Source organism: Mytilus edulis, chromosome 12 (genome assembly GCF_963676685.1).
Source record: "Mytilus edulis chromosome 12, xbMytEdul2.2, whole genome shotgun sequence".
NCBI classification, from domain to species: Eukaryota; Metazoa; Mollusca; class Bivalvia; order Mytilida; family Mytilidae; genus Mytilus; species Mytilus edulis.
Window position 1 is genome coordinate 18,769,818 of NC_092355.1, and position 22,182 is coordinate 18,791,999.

Consider the following 22,182-nt stretch of genomic DNA (forward strand, 5'->3'; position numbering starts at 1 on the left):
TACATAAAAAATTGGAAAATTAACAATTGGGAACCTTAAGTCATCTCTTTTGCCAAAAACTGTTCTTTCAACCGACCCGCATTGCCTATTTTAAGATGTTAGTCAAGATATGAGGCAGACTTAACTGTTTCAGTTTTATACTTCACCTCAAGTTCGTTGGATATAAGCGTTCGGCATAGTTATACAATCTTGAATGATTTAGTGAGAGAACATCATCTATATGGCGGAAAGTATAGGTAAAGTAAAGGATACTGCTAACGTCTTTACGTTCTTCTTAAGACGTTACTGTATTAATTCAGTTGAATATGAATAGATAAAAACTTTGGAAGGAAGAGGGCTACAGTATTCCCGTTCGACTGTCGATTATTTGTTAAAAAAAACAAATATGTTGTCAATCGAGAAATCAGGCATCATAATGATTTCAGTTTCACAGAATATTTGTTTGAATTAAGGTGAATTTTTCCAAAGTAGGATTAATCCTTTTGCTAAGACAAGATACTTGTATCTACGTCTGCAATTCTTTTTTTTATGAAACAATGCAGGAAAAAACTTTTTAAATTAGTCTTATAGTTCCAAATTGTAAATAGAATGAAATTCAAAACAGTGTGGCTATGGCCATTGATTGACACATCAAATTCATCCATTGACTGGGACAATTTAGGTGAACGTTTGTATGTAACGACCACTGCTCACTATGTACTTTTTAACGACACTTAAACTATGGGGTCACCAAAGGTTCTCAACACCTTAATAAAGTAATTCGAAAATAATCAGAAATAACACGATGTTTTGATTTATATCAATTATATAAATCAAAACATAAAGGTTATTCCTGATTAATTTTTCGAATTATTTTATAATTAAAGGCGTTAAGAAACCTTTGATGACCCCACAGTTTAAATGTCTATCGTAGGTACGTCGTGAACAGTGGTCGTTACAGACAAACGTTCACGTAAATTGTCCCAGTCAATGGATGAATTTAATGTGTCAATCAATGGCCATAGCCACACTGTTTTGAATTTCATTCTATTTCTGCAAATTAAAGTTTAGAAAAGAAAATTGTTTAATAATTAAAAAAGGAAAGAATCTTAGATCGTTTGTATTCCCAATAATATTATCAGCCCAGTAGTCCGTGTGTCGATGCTGACATAATTATTAATTTATGAGTATTAAAAAACACAAGTTTTAGCTCTTTGTGCAAAGACTACCTTAGATATAATTTACATTTTTTAAAGTTTTTAATGACGATTTTTGTCATACAGCTTCTAGTGCAAACAGGCTTTTATACATCGTTGTTTAAAAAAAAAATAAGCGTTCCAGGTGATGATAAATCCTGAAAAGCGATTAGGACACACCAAATTTATGTATATGAATGTTAATGTAACACCACATTGAATCAGTAAACTATTTTTCCAATTGGCCATATTAGTAGTTCAGTGTGTCGAATTTACACGTATTCGTTTTCCATAATGAACATAGTATTACCCCTATTCTTTAAGTTTATAAATTTGAACATGCACGTTATAAAATCCAGGAATTCAAGGTTAGTTATAAGAATGCATGGACAATTATATAATATAAATCTTAATGACACATACACAAGTGATTACGTCTGATGTCTTGTAGCGTTATCGTCTCGAGTGCAAGCGGTCGTCGGTTTGATCCCCAGCCGGTTCAAACCAAAGACCTTAAAATTTGTATTTGATGCGTTTCCGTTATTCATTCGGTATAAAGGAATGAAAGCAAAGACTGGTCCGATTGGAGTAAGAGTAATACATGTATGCCCGGATAGAATGATATGTTGTGCAGTGGGCTTTTACTGTGTGTGAAAATTCGTCTCAACGTATCGGTCTATTACAATAATATTCTTTTATTCGTACATGTCGTAAGTAATACAACTTATAGAATATAAATATTAGAAATATTCAATTACATCAGTGAAATATATTAACATTCAAACAATTGGTCAAATAATCATATAGGTAAGTATACCCATATAACAGTACAGCAGAGTATGATAAAACATAACACATATTAAGCATTTATAATGCTGGAATTAATTACGTGCCTTCTCGGCCAGAAATAAAAACTTCCCTAAATTGTTAAGTTCCTTTACATTATGAACAGATAGCAGTTGTATGAGTTTAAAATTTATAGGTTTTCTCCAATAATATGGTTTGATAAATTTTATCGAAGTTCATTATACTTTTCACATACTTAAATAAAATGATATTCATCTGCAATTACTTGTTTATCACACATATTACAAAGTCTCAGATGTCTCTCAATATTATAAAATCGACCAGTTTCTATATTCAAACAGTGAGCAGATATGCGATATTTACAAATAAATGGTTTATAAATATAATTTACAGCATGGTCTAAAAAAAATTGTAACATGTTGGGGTCAAATACATATCTATACAACATACAATTTGGCGAGTCTTCAAAAAATGAGTTCATTTCACTATGAAAGCCAACCTTTACTCTATCTTTGAATTCAATTAAAAACAAATCCACATTTTTTACATCCTGATATAACCATACATCCTGGAACCCATGCATGTTTAATATGTCTCTAATTCGACAGGCCCAGTTATATTTGTCGTTTGGTTTTTTATTACATCTCTCGAGCATTTCTTCATCATAACATTTAAGAATACAGTTATCAGTACATAATAACTTAAACCAATATTTTAACATTCGACAATCTTTCTATAAACATAGGGTATCGTCCAACTCACAATAAACCATATAATTAACAGTAGATGCTTTAACCTTTAATATACGTTTTAAGAATTTCATTTGAACTTGTTCGATATCATCAGATTTGTAATTTCCCCAAACTTCACAACTATAATTCAAAAGACTTGCTACATACGTGTCAAACAATGACAGCATAGTTTCAAAATTAAAACAGTCGTCCTGCAATTTACTCTACAGACTAAATAATGCTTTACGACCTTGGTTTGCTAATGATTTTTTAGTATATGTAAAATAACCATTATATCTAAATAAAATACCAAGATATACATATTCGTCACATATATCTATTGAATTTCCATTTAAATACCATCTCTCACTTTCTTTAACTTGTCCTCTCATTCTGAATACAACAATTTTTGTTTTTAAACAATTAATAAATAAATTGTACTTATTAGAATAGACATTTCTTGTGTACAATTTGGAGTTTAGTATGGCGTTCATTATAACTGAACTAGTATATATTTGTTTAGGGGCCAGCTGAAGGACGCCTCCGGGTGCAGGAATTTCTCGCTACATTAAAGACCTGTTGGTGACCATTTTGTTTTTTCTGTTGTCGGGTTGTTGCCTCTTTGACACATTCCCCATTTCCATTCTCAATTTTATTTAAACAATCTATCATCTTTTGAAAATCTTCTATATTTTCGCTGAACAATAATGTGTCATCTGCATACATAAGTAAATTCAAGTTCAACATTTTTAACTCATAAGGTTGACATCCTTGACTAATAATTAAGCTCTATTTCCATGACATTTACGTACAAGGAATATAAAAATGGGGATAATGATTACCCCTGCATTAAACCAACATTACTATTAAAGAAATTTGAGAAGCTACCATCAACATTATACAACATTTAAGTTTTGAATACATAGATTTTAATACATTTAATAGTTTACCAGTTATACCTAATCTAATTAGTCGTACAAAGCAGGGTTCATATTTATATTACATTAACTTGTTCTCGTCCTAATATGCATTACGTTTGCCACGAGACGCCAACCAGCCATTACTGGATCACTCACATTCAAACGAACTATCTGCATTCTATTTTTGAACTGTTATTTACAGGATGTTTTTCCTTAAATATATTTCCACAGGTTATTGTTGATCATATTCTTAAGGTTTCTTCTGGTGTGACGTGAGACAAAATTGCCTTCATTCAGACCATTTCAGATTTCAAATCTGTTTTGTAGTTGTTTTGAATATATGTTTAGTTTTGCAAATCAATAAGGTAGAAGGAACAAAGATACGAACAAACATCAAAAGTAACACAAAACTCTAACAGAAAACGGAAATTTTACGCAGATTGTGCTCCACATGTGGTATTCTCCTGACAAGTACATAGTCGGTCGACACAGCGTTGATACATGTCACGTGATTTTGATTTTGATTTTTGATTTTTGATTTTATAATATATTATTATCTCTTCAATCAAATACGGACATACGTTTTTAAATTCGGACTTAATCAATGATCAAAGGAATATGTAGTCTTCCAAAATGACAGTAATCTTCTTTATAACATCTGGGTTTACTTTATTGTTGGCATATTTTAATGTATGTCATTCATATCTACATTTCCAAACGAATCGTGTTGTATTTTCTTCAAAAAACATGATAATGCATATTCCTACGAACACTTAGTTATTGTTTTGTTTCGTGATTGTATGTAAAGATCTTGGTATGTCTATCTGATCGAAATACTAAGCCTGAATCCACATTGGATTAACAGGGATCTATTTTCTTTCAGAGGGGTCCCTATGGAGTTTATGGAATATAAAATGATGGTTTAAATGCATAGAAAATAGAAAAAAACAAATAAAGGATAGAGAGAAATAGCATGCTCAAATATAAAAGGAAAAAAAATGATGGGAAAAAACACTAAGAGTGGAAAAAAATAAACTAGAAAATTTCAAAATACATGATAATTAGAATCTTCATCCAAACCCTCTTTCAATAGTGAATGTATATTATTTCGAGATACTCACATATTGATATGTACCTTCCCAATTTTGAAGGCAGAAATGCCATTGGTTGACGTATCAGTTATCAGCGAAATTAGAACGGAGCTCTGTCATTTTATTTTTAAATTGCTGTTGAGTTTCGGTATAATCTAGTTTCAAATTTCAAACATGCGATGCTTATCTCTCTCTCATATCCTATTATTAATATCAGCCGCCTCGATACTCATAGCTGTATCTGTGGCTGGTTATACAGTTGCAAAATCAGTAAAATGGACTTTTTATAATGAAGCAATAGACTATGGATTCGGAGCGATTTTTCACATGTATGCATACCAGAACCTTTGGACCAGTTACGATGTGTGGAAAACAGGTGATTCGGTGTACATGAAAGTCTTTATACCAGTCGAGTTCAGAGATGGTAAGATGATTAAATATTGTCTACTTAATGTAATCTGAAATTTTTTAACTAAGATAGTCAGAAAGAAATGACATGACCTGGTTTTATATACACAAGTCGATCATAAAATCAGTTGTTCTTTTAAGTAGATTTTTTTTTATCAAATGATTTAGACATAAATATAGTAAATATTTGTGTTCAGTGTTTTTAATTTTAGCCCTATCATCTTAATTTCCACATAAACGGAAATATGACTTTGATTCCGAAATGTCGTAATTTACGGTATCATGAATCATTTTTACAAGTGTATTTTGCACCTTTGTATTAAACTCATGGTAAACTTTTATCAACTAAGTCAACAAAATATATTTTAATGTTCATGTAGTTTATTATGTTCTCTGCTGTTTTATATAACTATATATTTATTATCAACTTCATGTTGCTTACACATGATAATGTTGTAATTTAAATGTGCTATTCATAATTGTGCTCATTACAATAAACGTCTGTATCTACCCTATCTTATTTGTGCATGCATATTAATTAATTCAATGTATATGATGAAAAATTGTTCCTAAAAAATTCTTAACTATCAAAAATACTCTTAATTTGGGAAGCTATGGCTAATGACGTAAATAGTTATCAAAGGTACTACGCTTATAATTTAGTACGCGTGACGCGCGTTTCGTCTGCATAAGACTCATCAGTGACGCTCAGATCAAAATAGTTATAAAGCCAAACAAGCACAAAGTTGAATAGCATTGAGGAACCAAAATTCCAAAAAGTTGTGTCAAATACGGCTAAGGTAATCTATGCCAGCTGGGATTATAAAATCCTTAGTATTTTGAAAAATTCATATTTTTGTAAACAGGAAAAAAATGATAGAAAAAATGACCATATAATTGATATTATCATGTCAACACCGAAGTGCTGACTACTGGGCTGTTAATACCCTCGGGGACGAAACAAGCAGTGGCTTCGACACAGTGGTGTAAATAATTGTAAATATTGTAGGTCGGATATCAGCAATTTTGGTTTTTTTTTAACTTGTATTTGAGCCGACATCGATACTTTAATCCTGTAACTTCATATATGTTTTTAAAATGTGCCAAATGTCAGTTTGGATTATTGAATGAGGGAAAAAATATATTTCAATTTGTGTTTTTTTTTCAGATTCTTGGAGACTTATACCAAGAATACTGATCGTTGCTGCCGTTGTAATAGGAGCACTGTCTGCAGGAATTCTTTTGCTAGGCAGTCTTGTCTCAATCTGTAACCGGACGCTAGTTGTATTGAACTCCTGTAGGATAGCTTCATCTGTTCTTTCCTTCTGTGCAGGTATATTTAATTTTCATATAAAATGATATTTTATTGTAAATACAGGGAAATAACTCTTGAACAAATCTACTACACCGTTTTGTAACACAGTAACTATGATATTGAACCGGTATTCAAATAACACGAAGTGTGCCGTATCCGGTGTAGAAATGCTTACCCTTCGGGAGCACCTGATTTCACTCCCGGTTTTAAGTGGAGTTCGTGTTGTTTCTTAATTATTATGCATAACTGTTTATTTAAATGTCCTTTTGTTTTGTGCGTCTTTATTTACTCCTTGGTTCTTATTGTTATTGTCTATGATCTACACAAAAGAATCAAGTGGTTTTTTTTTAAAGTTGCGTTAGTTGACAGTTCAAGTTTTTAACATTTGTCTGTGTAAATGTGACATACATTTTTGCTATAGACTATTGTCTTTACCATCTAAAATGATTGCTTTTCTATTTCAGGAGGACTTTTAGTATCTTCTCTGATCATCTATCAGAATAATTACCAGTCCGTTTTGACAAGTTTATTCAACGATCCAGCTAATCAATACCCGAACAAAGAGAACATTTCAGTCGGATTCTACCTGGCAGCATTTGCTAGTGCAATGTTTTTCGCGTCTTCTGTTCTCAACATTGCAAATGTCATTATAGATACAAAAGCTAGCCAAGCCTCGGTTCAACCTACAAGTGGGCAACTTGATTTATAATCAAAATTACAAACAACTGACATATCAATTGACACAGGCCTAATTAATAAGTGCATGTCCTTTAAGAATTTGCTTTTCGGAGTAGAGATTAACAATTAATTATGTTAACCATTTATTTATCTATGAACTTCAGGTCTCAGTTATGTTTTTTAATAAATTTTTTTAGTTAGTGTGTATACTGTACAGTAGCATGATTCATGTGTGTTTAAATAGTTGTCAAACGTACCAAACTTATAATATGTTACGTCAGACGAGCGTTTTGTCTACATAAGACTGACCAGTAACGCCTAAATCAAAATAGTTAAAAAGGCAAACAAGTATAAAGTTGAAGACCGATTGAGGACACAAAAAAATCTTAATATTTTTTCGTGATACGTTTCAGGAAATCTAACGAAAGAATCTTAAATCCTATGTACTCTAAAAGATCTTTCATTTTTTTATGTTTTAGGTTAGACTGTTTTGGATTTTTGGTTCGAGCGTCACTGATTAGTCTTTTATAGTTTTATAGACAAAACGCAGTCTGGAGCAAATATAGAATTTCAATTCTAATATCTATATACCGTTGTTTGTAGTGGCACTTGTGTAGTTAAGATATCCAGTACAGTGATGAAAGATATAGTTCTTACTGTATGGTTGAAAGGACAAGAATGTGTATGTTCATTTTTTTATATAAATAAGGCCGTTAGTGTTCTCGTTTGAATTGTTTTAAATTGTTATATCGGGGCCTTTTATAGCTGACTATTTGGTATGGGCTTTGCTCATTGTTGAAGTTGTTAATGTCTATGTCATTTTGATCTCTTGTGGACAGTTGTCTCATTGGCAATCATATCACATCTTCTATTTTATGTGATATAAAAATCAATTATCCTGTGGACAAGACCGACGAACTGACACGGATTCTGAAAGCGCTACTTCAAGTGTTTACATTATACATATGTGAATCTGACTCCGAACCCACTAGTCTTACCTCACACAGCGATACATATCAATGTTGAAGTCACTGGATTAAAACGACGACATCTAAACGTTAAATATAAAACCATCGTAGCGGTTTAATTGTAGTAATTACTTGTGCCGTTAATTCTAGTTCTAATCCGAGTAAGACACGTTCAATGGAACCTACAACTGTAATGCATGATTAGATCCATTTCAATGGAATAGATCACAAAACCTTGATTTATTCAATAAGAAGACATCATTCATATAGGGAAACCTGACTTTTAAGAGATTATATTGCAAGCTTCTTTCTTGACAAGCTCTTGTTCTGACTATAACATGTATAATGGGCTCCAGAACTGACTAGTGGAAAACAATTCAAACAGTAAATCTAACGGTCTGATATAAATGAAAAAAGAGGAACACTTATGATACATATTTATGCATAATTCCAGAGTAAAGGAGATGTATTATTAAATAAGGCAACGTGGTTTACCGCTGTTCGAAATTCATAAATCAATTGAGAAAAAAACAAATTCGGGTTACAAACTAAAAATGAGGGAAACACATCAAATATAAGAGAACTACGACACAACAGAAACACAACATGAAATGTAACACACACAGAAACGAACTATAGTATAACAATGACCATCTTCTTGACAGGACATTTTAAGATTACATGAGACACGACCCCTTTAAATAAAGGCAACAGTAGTATACCGCTGTTCAAACTCATAAATCCATTGACAGAAAACAAAATCGGGGTAACAAACTAAAACTGAGGGAAACGCATAAATATAAGAGGAGAACAACGACACAACACTACAATGTAACACACACAGAAACGGACCAAGCATCAGACAAAATCCAACGAGAATAACAAATATAACATAATAATTTAACATATTGAGGAGGATCGGCTGTTTAGAGCATCTGAGATCACCCTTATTTTTGTTTTGAATGGATTCATGTTGATTTTGATTTGGTTATAAATGTTGATCTTTCTTCTTTCTAATTTCTCAATGTTTGTGTTGTTCATACCGTTTATATATGATGAGAGTGATACTCCAATTTGTTGTTCCAAAATATATTTTAAGACGATTTCAAGCATCACTATAGTTTCACAAATCTTAAAAGAGCATATAGAAATATATTTTTATAATCCTGACCATTTTCTAATCCTATTGGAATAATCTATATCAATAGACAAAGTTCCTTGTCTTGGAATATTGTAAACTGGAACTAGGTGTATGCCTATAAGAGAGAGGCGAAATATACAAGAGGGACATTGCAACTCATAAGATTATATCAGTTTCACAGATTTTTGTTTGAATCAGAGTTGTTTTACACATATTAGGATATATTCTTTCCTAAGACAAGATAATTGTATCAACGTTGGCCGCTTGTTTTATGAAACAAAGCAGGACCAACTCTTCAAATTTGTCTGATAGTATGGCATTGGGAATACATGTACAGGTGTGAAGTGTAGAAAAGTAAAACGTATATAGTTGCAAAACGAAATAATCTTAAATACTTTGTACCATTAAAGATCTTTCAATTCTTTAATTATTCACATCTAATTAATTCCATCTCTAGAATATGTAGTTTCACAACAACTTTGATGTCCATCTTCGATGTTGTTAATATTTTAGAAAGGGTTTCGGGAAGAACTTGGAAAAACGAGCAATATACCGTTGTTTGTAATGACACTTATGTAGTTAATGTACCTATTACAGCGATGGAAGATCTAGTTATTCCTGTTTCGTTGAAAGAATTTGTTAATGTGATATGAATATTATTCTCCTTTCGACAAGACCGATGAATTTACCCTGATTTTGTTATAACTACTTAGTTTTAGTTTAAACATATTTTATTTACTCAAAGTAAAATGGATTGCACACAAGTAAGCCATACTTATGAAGTCCGCTCCGAATGACAATAATTAACAATACAATATTAATATGAGCATGCAATATCAAAATAAACAATATTTTACGAGTCTATCAATTGAGAGAGAAAAATGAAACAGAAATAGATGTAAACATTGAAAACGTTGATGATGATGATGATGATGATGATGATGATGATGATGATGATGATGATGATGATGATGATGATGATGATGATGATGATGATGATGATGATGATGATGATGATGATGATGATGATGATGATGATGATGATGATGATGATGATGATGATGATGATGATGATGATGATGATGATGATGATGATGATGATGATGATGATGATGATGATGATGATGATGATGATGATGATGATGATGATGATGATGATGATGATGATGATGATGATGATGATGATGATGATGATGATGATGATGACGTGGATGTACCGTAAATACATTTTCTACATAACAAGAAATCTTTCAGACCTTTTGATAAATTCGAATACGTGTTTGAATATAATCACATTTTGTTCATACAAGAGATTCGGATTACCAGATGTAAGTAACTTAACATTTAATATAAGGTCATCAGGAAGCCATCTTAGATTATTCATCAGAATTTCTCTCTGGTGTATATATAAAGAGCAGTCGAAAAGGAAATGGTGTACAGTCTCAATGTAACATCCACAACAGCAAGATGGATCAGCAATTATATTGACTCTAAACAAGTCATAGTTCAAGAAAGATGAGTAGCATCTGAATTGTGTTAAAATCATATTTAGTTTCCTCGGTCCATATAGAAAGTGCTTTGGTACATCTTTATTTGTGGTATTTAACCTTTTTAAATGGATTTTAAACTTTGCTATAGAGTCTGATTTTCGAAGGGACAAATCGGTATGATTCCATAGGTTAATAGTTGATGGTATAAAAGATTCTTTAGTAAGAGATAATCTACAAAAAGGAACAATGATGTCATTGCCATTTCTCCAGGGATATGCAGTTGTGCTCTGTACACTTGGTGGAACAAGTTTGCATAGATAATCCGGAGCTTGATTATGTTGAATGTTATAAAACATTTGTAATTTTCGTCTTTTCCTCCTGTCAGCTAAAGTTTCCCACCCAATTTCTTCATACAGAATTTCAGATTTTGTAAATATAGGCAAACCAGTAACTATTCTAGCAGCTTCTAGCTGCAAACTTTCAAGTTTATTAACATATCCTATCCCGCAATTATACCAAACTTCAGATGCATATTCAAAAATTGGTCTTATAAATACTAAATAGAGTTTTTCGAAGTTTTTCCTACAAAGCTGATAGCTTTCATTTTATGCAAGAGTCCTCTATGCCAAACCTTGTCAAAAGCTCTCGAAAAATCACAAAAGACAAAACAATTTATTTCCTTCTTTTCTAGTGAGTTAAGAATACAATTATACATTTCTAATAGCTGATGTACAGTTGAATTTTTTGGCAAAAATCCAGACTGATATATTCATAAATTAGTTTATTCATATGTAAATGATTATATACATGTTTAAAGACAATTCGTTCCATGATTTTACCTACACAGCTTATTATCGAAATTGGTCTATAGTTTGAAGGTAATGACGAATCACCTTTTTTAAAAATAGCAATCTTCCAGCTAGAAGGATACTTACATTGTTTGAGGGATTTATTTAATATTATTTGTAAAGGAACCGCCACTTTCTTAGGGCAAATTTTCAGCATTCTGTGACTAATCAAATCTGGTCCTGATGCCTTGTTCGGATCAATAGTTTTGATAATATCAATTATTTCATTTTGATTTATGTATATATCTTGAATATAAGTATTAGTTTTTTCTTTAAACTCTGGAATAGTAACATTTTCTTCCTCAAGTTTAGATATCAAACCAAAGTATTTGTTCAATAAGTCGCACTTCTCGCTATCCTCATAAACTACAAATGTATGTCACTAAACTCCTCATCTTTTTTTATGTTTTGTAGAGGAGGAATATTATTTGAACTCTTATTCGTCTATATACTGCAATCAGCTATTTTACTATACAGATAAAGCTATACGTATAAACGTTAGCTTTATACGTCAATGACCTCAACTCACCTATAAGCCCCGCCTACTTACAACGTCACGTCACAACCATGACAACGTGTAGTAACAATGGTCAATGTTATTAATTAAAATCATTTTCCCTTTCTAATTCCTTAAATTGTCAATGCTTACCGCCTCGACTACGCTCATAGGGAAATACCCCAAAATGGTACCCCAAGGGGGAAATTCCAAACCCTTTTTTTTAATAAAGTAGAACCTCGCATTTTCCCGTTTCTAAGCCTCATACAAATAAATTTCATATTTCAAGACACTATACGTATATTGTTTTCATTATTTTCCAATAGTTTTTTGAATTTGGGCCATTACTCAATATAAGGTTATCTAAATTAGTTTCAAATCTTTCTTTAACAAGTTTTTTTTAAATTGTTAACTCTGTTTCTCTGTTTCTTATACTTCGCAATATCCGATTCTCTTTTAAATTTCAGGGCATATTTTCTAAAACGGTCTCGTTTTCGAATTTCTCTTTTTAAATCACCATTAAACCATGGTTTATCAGAACTACGTATAGTAACTAATTTAGTGGGAATGCACTCCCTCGCGATATTTAAGAATGTTTCAGTAAATATTCCAGATAGTTCGTCCACGTCTTTATTATCAGGAAGCAGTGCATTCCAGTCTACGTCGTCCATTTTTTCAGAGAATTTAACTTTCTCAAGGGTTTATATAAAATCATGTAATCCCACTTCTGTGAATCTGACTCCGATCCCACTAGTTTGTCCTCTTATTCTTAAACGCCACTTTCTCGGCGGAGGATGAGCGATATATATCAATGTTAACACCTCCATTAGACTATCGAAACTGTTTAATAAAATTAACGGTACCAATTTTCTTGCACCAGATGCGCATTTCGACAATACATGTCTCTTCAGTGATGCTCGTGGCCAAAATATTTAAAATCCAAAGCTTATATAAAAGATGAAGAGCTATAATCCAAAAGGTCCAAAAAGTATAGCCAAATCCGTGAAATTTAAGTTAAGTATTGACTTGTGTCGTTACTTTCAGTTGCAATCCGAGTAGGTCAACAAAATGTGATACATGTTTAAATGTTTCATTATTTTCATTTCAATGGGATAGATAACAAAACCTGGACTTATTCAAAGAGAAGAGAATTTTGAGAGAATTTATTGCAAGCTTCTTTTCTTCGCAAGCTCAAATATGTAGACTATCCTATATGCATTTCGAAAAAAGGTAGCAAGAACATTATTGGTTTTGATAGAATGCCGACTTTTATGTCGACATAAACGTCTACCAAACTGATTAAATATTATTTAAACACAAAAAACTAAAGCATGTATGTTGATCATGCTATTTTCAGAGAACGTTTTAAAAAAAGATATGAATTGTATCGTCCTGAAACAAAAGGTTAACTATCTTTATGTTGATGTAACAATGCGCCTATTTGTTTGTCACAACATCAAGTGGTAGTTATTAGTTACATCAATATAATTAAACGACATTGTATGACAAAATTTCGAAACTTTATTCATACACAGAAACACAAAATGGCAAGTGTCATTCAGTCATACAGTCAGTTGTTCTTTTAAGTCACCATTGTGAATCAATTTTCAACAGAGCATAATCAAATTAATATCAAAACCTCTCCGAAATTAATGCAAACTTAAACAATCATCAGCTCAGTACATAATGTATTCCGAACGTCGATGTTGACATAAGTTAGGGATTTTGAATTTTGATTGAGGGCAAGGATAAAACATTGTGTCCTGCCTTTTTTTTATTTTGCACTTAAATCGGTCCTGCGTTTTTTGTTTTAGTTTATCCTGACTTTGTTTTTACATTAATTGTTATCATGACTTTTTTCTTGTCGCATGCTGATTTTTTTACTCAAAACTCCTGTCTTGTATTTTTTCTAATTTCATATTAGCTATCGAACCTCCCCATAAAAATCAAATGGTATTCACCTTGTGATATTTTCTATCTGTTGATAAATTTAGTAGCTTATGTTCTAGTTCCTCTATGCAAAGATAAAGTTTGATATTCTTAAGCTTATTGTAAGTGATTTTTATTTGTTATACAGCTACGATCATAAACAGGTTTTTATACATCGTTAGTTTTCAGGGTTTTTTTTAAAGCTTTCCATGATAAATCCAGGTAAGCGGTAAGGACGCACCAAAGGAGTAGGTCCAGTAAGGGCCGATTTTGGCCTCAAATTTCATGTTCACCTGACGAAAGATGTTGGACACTTTTTAAACACTTAAGTGTCTATTTCATTTGATTCAATTGTTTGATGTAAAAAACATTAACTGATTTAGTCAATGAAAACGACCCGATGCAAGCTTAAATATGAAAAATCTATCAAATATGCCAAAAATTTCACTTTTCAGACGGGTTTCTCAAAATGAAAGTTGCCGCATCCGTGTTCATCCTCAATCTTTATATATGTTATATATGTTATATATAATCAGCAAATCCAGCTTACATTTCAATATTAAGAATGTACACAAATGCGGCCACTTTCATTTTAGACGGAAACCGTCTAAAATTTAACTAAAATGTTACAATTGTGAAGATTTCAGTAATTCAGCTGACTTAAGGATGCTAGTACCCGATATATGTGCATTGTATTGTCAAAACCATCCCATATTTATGTAGCGGAAGCATTTTATTTTCCAATAAATAACTAAAAGTTTACATTTTAACAATTTTATAAAACTGCTATATTTTGGGGCCAAACAGGAGTCTTACTGGACCTACTCCTTTAAATCGATTTTTTTAAAACCACATTGATGATCAAGGTTATCATTTAAACAATTGTTTAAAAGTTTTGCAGGTTAGAATCTCTTAATCTTGTACGTAATTAACATACACCTGTTCATCAAGTTTGTATAATTTGAACATGCACGTTCCAAAAATCCAGGGAATTCAATAGATATAGGAAGATGTGGTGTGAGTGCCAATGAGACAACTGTCCATCCAAATAACAATTTATAAAAGTAAACCATTATAGGTCAATGTACATGTACGGCCTTCAACACAGAGCCTTGGCTCACACCGAACAACAAGCTATAAAGGGCCCCAAAATTACTAGAGTAAATCCATTCAAACGGGAAAACCAACGGTCTAGTCTATATGAAAAACGAGAAACGAGAAACACGTAGAAACTACATAAACAAACGACAACTATTGTACATCAGATTCATGACTTAGGACAGGTGCAAACATTTGCAGCGGGATTAAACGTTTTAATGGTATCAAACCTTCTCCCTTTTTCTAAAACAATAGTAAAACATCACAACATAGAAAAACAAACGATAAATATCAATTGGAAGGATTAACTCAATCAAAAAACGTACATTAAAGGCTATTCTAGGATCTGATCAGAATGCAGTGGCAATTATACAATAAATAGGCATATTACACATAAACACGTGACCACGTCGTATTTTTCGTAGTAGTTTGATCGCTTTGAAGGCGGTAGGCTGTTTGTTCGAACCCTGTCCGGTCCCAACAAAAACATTACGATTGGTTTTTGCTGATTTTCTGCTAAGCACACGGTATACAGGAGTAACAGCAAAGAGTAGTCGGCTCGGAGTCAGGGTAATATATCTGGGTAGGTTGAGATGTCTCCCTCTAGGCTGTTTTCGTGTGTTCTATTACCTTAATAGTACGGCTCAGCGAACCGGTATAGTACAAAGCAGGGTTCATATCTAAATCACATTAAATTGTTCCCGTCCTAATTAGCATGATGTTTGCTAATGTACGTTAATCAGCCATTAATGAATCAATCACAAAAAACAAACGAAGGTGCATTCTATTGTTGAACTGGTTAATTACAGGATGTTTTTCTTAGGGTTATTGTTGATCATATACTTATAGGTGTCTTCTGGTGTGACGTAAGACTGAAATAGCCCCCATTCAGACCGTTTCAGATTTCATCTTGTTTTTTGTAATTAGTAGGACAATAACCCAAAAGTAAAAACAAAATTCAAAAGTCAAAAGTCAAACAACACTTTAACTGAAAAGGGGATATGACAAAACAATAAAATAAACATAATTTCATCCGATAAAAATGGGGTTGAAATCGGGTAGTCAAGAATGCTCGGCAAGTTAACGTTGTGCTCCGCATGTGATATTCCTCATATTGCTCATGACAAGTACAAAATCGGTCAACTCAGCATTAATACATGTCACATGATTTTGATTTTTGATTTTTGATTTTTAATATATTTTTATCTTTTCAATAAAATACGGACATACTGTTTTGAATTCAAACTTAAGCACTGATCAAAGGAATATGTAATCTACCAAAACTGACAGTAATCTTCTTTATAACATCTTGGTTTTACTTTATTGTTTACATTTATTAACGCATGTCATTCATATCTACATTTCTAAACGAAGCGTGTTGTATTTTCATAAATAAAAAAATGATTATGCAACATTACTACGCACACTAAATTATTGTTTTGTATCGTGGTTATATGCAAAGGTCTTGGTTTGTCAATCCGATTGAAATACTAATTTTGTATCCACAATGGACTTAACAAGATATATTTGCAGTCATTTTTCGAGATATTCGGTTATTGATACAGTCATGTACAAATTGAAAAGCAGAAATTGCATTGGTTGAAGTAAAAATTAATAGAATAAAAGACAACAGAGCTTTGTCATTTCGATGTAAAATTGCCTTTGCATTACTGTGTAATTTAACTGGTGTTTTCAAACATGAGATGCTTATCTCTTTCTCATACCCTTTTGTTAATATCAGCCGCCTCGATACTTATAGCTGTATCTGTGGCTGGTTACACAGTTGCAAAATCAGTGAAATGGACTTTTTATAATGAAGCAATAGACTTTGGATATGCATATATTTTATCTATGTATGCTTACCAAAACTTGTGGACTAGCTACGATATATGGAAACCCGGTGATATGTTTTACACAAAAGTCTTTATACCAGCCAGGTTCAGAGATGGTAAGATGATAAAATATTGTCTACTTAAATGTGAGGATGATTGAATTTAATCTGATTTTTTTTTAACTAAGACAGTCAGAAAGAAATGACATAACCTGGTTTTTAACCATGCTTCATTATGATACAGTCATCTTCCGTTAATCGACATCGCGTTCATTTAACCTGGCTAAACAAAATTCGATCATACTATCAGTTGTCCATTTAACTAGAAGTTTTCTTATTCGATCAAATTATCTGGACGTAAATTAAGTAAATATTTAAGTTCAGTGTTTTTATGTTTTGGACCTTCATCTTACGTTCCACATAAATTGAAAGATGACTTTAGCTGAAATTTAGGGTATCAGTAATCATTTTTAAAAGTGTACTTAGCACTTTTTTAAAAACTATTGAGAAACTTTTATCAACAAAGTTAAAGAAAAACAGTTGTTCATAAATATTAATTACTAGTAATCCAAAGTATAAAATGACAAATTTGTTCTTGAACAAAGCTAAATTCGTGTTTCTTAGTTTTTAGTTTTCTATGTTGTGTCATATGCACTAATACTTGTCTGTCCCCCCTTTTTTTGGCTATGGCGTTGTCAGTTTATTTTCGATCTAAGAGTTTGACTGTCCCTCTGGTATAATTCGCCTCTCTTTCTTTAAAGATACGATATTTGTTTGAAGAGATGTTGCTCATGACGTAATAAACTGTAAATAATAATCCAAGTTCGGCTATGAACATAAGCCATTTATTATTGTTGTAATATTATATGAGCCGACATCGATAATACAGTCTTTACACTTCATATTTATCATGTTTATAGAAAATATGTCTTTTTCAGTTAGTGATATTGATGAAAGAGAAAACAGTTAATTCAATTTGCGTCTTTTTCAGATGCGTGGAAACTTTTATATGAAATAATGTTTTAAGTAAATAAAGTGAACTCACTGTTGAACCAATTTACTATACGTTTCCTTTGTTTATACAGGAAGTATTATATTTAAGTGGCATAAGCTACGGTATACACAGTACATCAATATATTTTGTTTTATTTTAAACATTTTTAATAGCGGAATACTGCAATAGTAGTTTGATATAAGCAGTCATGTTGTCTGAGTGCTTCCAGTTCAACAACGTTGTATGCTTAGTTGATAGTTCCAGTTTTTGACATTTGTCTACGAAAATTTGACACATTTTATGCCACAGACAGCCATGGATTCTATTGTCTTTACCTTTACTATCTCAAATGATTGATTTTCCTGTTGCAGGTGGACTTTTGGTGTCTTCTTTGATCTTCTATCAGAACAAATACAAGTCCATTTTGTCAGTTCTATTCGACGATCCTGCCAATCTATATCCAGAGAAAGAGAACATTTCAATCGGATTCTACTTGACCGCGTTTGCTAGCGCAATGTTTTTCGCTTCTTCTTTCTTCAATATGGCAAATATATGTATAGATAAGAAAGCTACTCAAGCCTCTGTCCAACCTTCAAGTGGGCCTCGTCATAAATAAACAAAGGCACAAACGACTGATATATCAACTGCCACAGGCCTAATTAACAATTGCATTTCCTTTAAGAATTTGCTTTCGTTGAAGAGAACTTTTATTAAAGTTTACAATTTACTTACTGACGAAACTGAAGTCTTTTTTTATAATGCTTTTTTTATGCGGGTATTTACTCTACAGGTGCATTATTCGTGTGTGCGTGTGTGTGTGCGTGTATGTATGTGTGTTAACCTCTCAATCATTTTCTAACTATGTTTTGTTGTACGCGTGAATATTTGTGTTGATTTTTTTTTTATTGAAAGCCACCCATTATAGCTTATATTTTCACTTTGTTTAGAATACACGAACTACAAATAAAGCTTTGTGTCTGATGTTCTTTTTTGTAATGTTTTGTTTATTACAAAATTATTTTTATACACCAAAACCAACGCTTGTTACTATATAAGGGACATAATTCCGAATTTTATACAACGAATATATGGTTTCAGCATTCCTTATTTCTATAGTTATAACGAACACAGACTTTGAGTTGGCTATCATCATAACGGCTATCTTCGATACACACTAGTCATTAAAAGATGGTTGATAATTGTGTCAGTATAGTATCACAGTGCTCATAGTAACATGACATGCTGTTCATTTCGTCGGTTATATGGTTCATATACTTATTCAGTTTTATTTAGCGTTTTGTATACTCTTATTTGTCTTTTTGGACTATTCTCTTCTTTTTGTCATAGCGTTTTCACTGCTTTTTCGACATATGAAATGTCTAGCTGATACTTTTCGACATATGGAATGTCCAGTCGGTATCCTTCGCTTACCTTTTACAATACTGGTTTGTTTGGCATGTGTGTCGCCGAAAGCCGATCTCTTACTCTCAATAGAAGAGCGACTTCTATAAAGAAGAAACTAAACCTTTCCATTTTGGGAAGTTGGTGGCAATACCTAGGATGGTATAAGGAGTCGTTGTAGCGACAGGCCGGAATTACCTGTTTGTGATGTTAATTTGATTCATATCTCATTAGAGATTTGTTCTAAGAAGAAATAGTTGATTGATCATATGCATTTATCTTCTAATGATACAGATAATGTCTTAGAAGATTATTGTGATTAGTATTGACAGTACCCAACTATAATTTGAAGTATTGATATTGATCCAACGTTAAGTGAAATAAAAGTTTCCAACCTACTTTATAAAAAATTTCGTCACAATATTACCATAAAGTAATTTAAAAGAATATTTGTATATACTGTCATCGTATTCTAGCAAACAGTTATACTCAAACCGGTGTTGGTGTCACCTTGTTAAAACGTGTCAGGGTTTGAGCTTTTCTGAGGACCTGAATTTTAATATGAAAATAACGCTTAACCGCGCTTCATATGTTTTTGTTTTTGACAAGACTTAGTGCTTGTAGTAATTTTGTGTTCTGTCAGCGTAAATTTGATGGTTTTGGGTTCTCCTTTTCATTTAAGAATTATAGCATATAATATTGCCAATAATGTCCCAATTAAATGTTCCTTTTGTTTTGGTTAATTATCTTAATGCAACTATCGTAAATAGGAAGATAAAATCCGAGCAAGACATCATAAGTTGAAGACAGGAAGAATATTCAATTACCAAAGACACAACTGCTGGCAAACCACTACAAATTAAAATCCGGATTGAGTAACACGGACGTTACCATAAACTGAGAGTGCACTATGTTACACCAGACAGATAAGCATGGTCAGTCCTATTTGTATAATCTGTCGTATTGCCCTACACTAATGAATATCCGGTGATAAGTACATGTTTTAGTTTTAAACATATTTATTTATAGTGGATTGGGAAACAAGTTTTGCAACTTATATTAATCCCTTTCCACTTTGCGGGTGCGAGTGCTGCCTTTTAGCGGCATTAGCCTGCTCTTTTTCGAAATCTACAAGGGTGTCTTTAACGTGCAAGAGATATGGCTCTCTCTTAACACGGGTCAGCCATTTTTCGTCCCCGTCCGACGGACTATCGCCGTTTCCTCAAGACCATACTCGCAAATGGTGTCAAGGGAGAGCCGAAAATTAAGTCCCTGAAATTTTCATACCAGATGAGAATCGAACCAGGAACCTTTGTGTTAGTAGTCCTATGCACTAACCACTACATTACGGCTCTCACAGTCATAGACGAGGAAGTGGAAAATACAAAGGTTTTTGTAGCGTCACGTCAAGCACCAACACTTTATCAAATATATCAAGACAACAAATGCAAGAAATAAGATATCGTATAGCAATTTGTTACATACAATAGGAAAGTTTATAACCAGACAAATGAAGTCATTGTCTTGTGGTTATGTTTCTGTCTTTCAAAGTCAGTCTTGATATGAAGCAAACCAAAAGTGACGACAGTCACACCATCTATATAGTGGAACGTGAAGTTATTGAATATCGACAGATTGTTTATCTACTTGACCAGACACCGTATACACTTGGTCACATTTATTGAGGAACAAACTTGCGATTGTCAGCTGTTTCAAAACACGCCTACCAATATGAACGCAAAAGTTTTCAATAAAATAAATTCAAAGATCTTGATGATGTCAATATCAGATTGTTTTAGTTCATACTAGTCTTTTGGACATTGGTTTATAACTGTAATCATCTAATAGTTCTAAATTTGTTATAACATCATAGCATTGACACAATTATGGACGTAAACATGTATGATAAATCGAAATTTAACGACTTCTTATGAACGCAACACATAGGATACGCAACAATTTTCAACTCTTTCGTCACATCCTCATGTTGAATTCGTTTTACAAAATACAATAGTAGATCCCAATTAAATCGAAAAGTTTCAGATCACGTGTACATTTTACAATTAAAGAATTTCTCGACACTTGCAGTTTTAAATTATCTCTCTCTCTCTCTGAGCAACGATTTTTAACAGTATCAAAAAATGAATTTCAAATTTAAAATCTGACAAACTTGTCCTGAAACAATCGCCTTCATTATTTTGTCGAATGTGTTGTATGTTTGCATTTTTCGCACTGTGTCGTTGTTACATTATGTTTTCAGGAAATAAAACACTACAAGCAACATCTTCATTTTGGGTACATAACTGGCAGAAGTCATGCAGATAGAAATATCTTGTGTCGTGGCAACCCAATTTTAATTTCTTCTGAAATGTCCTGCTCTATCACATTCATAGCATGGTTAATTTCTGCGTGGCACACTTGACTTTGACTATTCATTTAGTCTGCACGTGCTTGTTTGCATGTGGGTCATCACTGTTTATGATACTCCTTATCATATATATAAATCAGAACATGTGGTTTGAGTGTCAATGTACCATATTACTGGCTTTTGATTTTAAGTTGCTCTTACTTTGCAGAGCACCAGAATGTCCTGTTACCGAAAAAAGGTCACATGTCAAAAACATATATACTTTGTAGTCAAAAGTCGGTAATGTGAAATTGTCTATTACTACATGTACTCTATCAGTTGCAAATTAGATTACATAAATTAATGATTGAGTTTTAAAAATAAACAATACTATAATTCATTCCATCCTGTATATATTACATTATGATTCCTAGTACATGCAGTTGGCAAGCGTTCTTTTGATAAGACTATGCTATTTTTCAATGTCCTTTAAAACAAAGATATTTTTCTACAA